The following is a 3,104-nucleotide window of genomic DNA, read 5'->3' as shown; positions in this document are numbered from 1 at the left end:
ACCAAGTCAGTCCAGTATTACCTGCAAAGCTCGAAGCAAGGAGAATAAAATCAAAATAAGCAATAGGATATCAAGTAGTAATGCAGTACGACCGTTTCAAGCAGTTCCATTTAATTGAACAATGCAATGATTACATCAATATGCTGTGCTATCTTCAGCTGCACAAATGAATAAATGGAATTTTAACAAGTAGGATACGTTAATATAATTTTCCTTGAATATTTTAACAGAGTAAGAAGATGGAAGAAATTCATGTTGTGGCTATTGTAGCTTAGAATAGACTACGACTTCTAAGAATCGCATAGGGCAGAGTGTGGTCATAGGGTTGTAAGAGTTGTAATTCATTTCTAATTCATTCATCTCTTTATCAACTACTGAATCTGAGACTAGAAGACTATGTCTATTTTGAATAAAGGACAAGCGTGAGTTGACAGCTCATCGCTAGGTATGGTCATAAATATTATCACATGTATCCCTTTTCCCCAGGAAGGATATAAGACATTAGGAGTAGTCAGCTGGATATAAGTAACTGTCTATAAAAGAGGCAGGGTAGGGGTAGACTTTAAATCATGATGTTAATTACCAGTTAAAGGGGCAAGACACTAAGAAACCTAATATGTTAATATAGAGGAAATTTTATTAGAGGCACTATGGGGGAATGTTTATAAACGATATTGTTATGTTGTATAAAAATAAAATAAAGGACAAGAATGAGTTGACAGCTCATCGCTAGGTATGGTCATAAATATTATCATATGTATTCCTTTTCCCCAGGAAGGAAATAAGACATTAGGAGTAGTCAGCTGGATATAAGTAACTGTCTATAAAAAGAGGCATGGTAGGGGTAGATTTTAAATCATGATGTTAATTACCAGTTAAAGGGGCAAGACGCTAGAAACCTAATATGTTAATACAGAGGAAATTTTATTAGAGGCACTATGGGGGGATGTTTATGTTGTATAAAAATAAAATTTAAGAATTCAAAAGTGATATCATAACCAGAATAGGTAAAATGTGTGTATATATCAATTATAAACATTAAAAAGGAAAGATTACATAGGATCAGTTTAATATTCATTCATAGTTTCAACAATATTTTTTGTTTATGAATGGTAAAAATTTAGAATTATGAATTAGAAAAAAACATGCTTAAAATTTTCAGTGTTGACAAGTTTAAATGTTCATAACAGTCACTAACATAAGAAGTGTGGATCAACTTGTTTAACTGTACAAAATTCAATAGTGTTAGTAGTAGTTGACAAGAAATGAATATCACCAAAGTTTCAGTCATACTGAGTTAAGAGGGAGAAAAACAAGGAAGAAATGAAGATAGTAAAAAAAAAAGGATTTGGTTTATATTTTCTGTGATTCTCTTTCCGTCGTATGCAGGAACTTTCGCTTATAACGGTGTTTTTTGGAATCTGGTGTATTTATAATTTTTTCCACGAACGGATCTGATTTTTGATTTGTTAAAGTACTGGTAGCATCTTGTTTTTCTGGTGGTCAAGTTTGTCGTTCTGCCTGATTGGTTTCCCTGTGGGAAACGGTCATCAACTGCTCCAGTTGGTTGATTCTCTTAAAGGGTCATTTTGTTGTATTTGCTGAAGTTCGGTTTTGATCGGAGGTAAAGTTTCATTGGTCTAGAGCTAGGTGACGTCGGTAAATTTGCTTATATATATATATATATATATATATATATATATATATATGTTAACATAGAGTGGTGAATAAATCGATATATCGAATTTGAAGTCTCTGTCGCTTTTGAATATGAAAATTTAAAAGTTAAAAACCTTATAATATATATATATATATATATATATATATATATATATATATATATATATATATATATATATATATATGTAACAAAACAGGTAAGAGGAAATTATTTCGTATTATTTATTTTCCATTGACGTGTTTCATTTGCTAATAGGAATTACAAAGATCTACAAGTTACATAGATAATTAAGGAATTTCCTATTAAAAGTTCATCAGATAGATAAAATTGGTTATAATGCAAAAGTTACATTTGGATGAAGCGTTTATATTTGGATCAGGAGCATCACAACGCTGGTGAAGAAAAGTGAGATATACAAACATGCGCATACATATACACATGCACATAGATGTACTAGTACATACGCTCATATACACAAGCACACAGATATATATTCATACATAAAGATATACACATACACAGAAATAGAGACATAAATTCATACATACATACATACATACATACATACATACATATACACACAGACACGACACACACTCACACGCACGCACACACATGCTATACGCAGATACACATAAGCATACTTAGGCACACAAACATATACGTGCACGCACGTACGCATACACAGATACTCACACGCATACATACACACACATAAATATAAATATACACTGACATGCACGCACACAAATATACTCATACACACCCATACAGACACATGTATATACATATACATAGGCACATATAAATACATACACACACCCACACTCACACACACATCCATTCACACACACACATCACGTTCTATATGATATAATTCTCGAAAACAATTCAATGAACTCAATATAATAGTTATGTAGATGCCAATATCTCGAGAAAAAATGTGTGTGTGTCTGTGCGTGCGTGTATGTGCATGTGTCCGTAAGTGTGTGCATGTATACGCAAGTGCTCGCACATGAACGCATTTCTGAGTGTGTAGTGGCTGTGGTAAGAGGTTTGTTTCCCAACTAAATGGTTTCGAGTTCAGTTCCATCGTGTGGTACTTTGAGCTATTATCTTCTACTCGAGCCTCAGGCCGACCAACCTGGATTTAGTTAACGGAAACTGAAATAAGTCCGTCGTATATATATATATATATATATATATATATATATATATATATATGTAGTATATATATATATATATATATATATATATATATATATATATATATATATATATATATATATATATATATATATATATATATATGTATGTATATATATGTATGTATATATATGTATGTATATATATATATATATATATATATATATATATATATATATATATATATATATATATATAACATATATATATATATATA

The sequence above is a fragment of the Octopus bimaculoides genome, chromosome 4, assembly GCF_046866305.1.
Source record: "Octopus bimaculoides isolate indiv1 chromosome 4, ASM4686630v1, whole genome shotgun sequence".
NCBI lineage: Eukaryota > Metazoa > Mollusca > Cephalopoda > Octopoda > Octopodidae > Octopus > Octopus bimaculoides.
The sequence above is the reverse complement of the archived record's forward strand: the minus strand, read 5'-3'. Positions refer to the sequence as shown.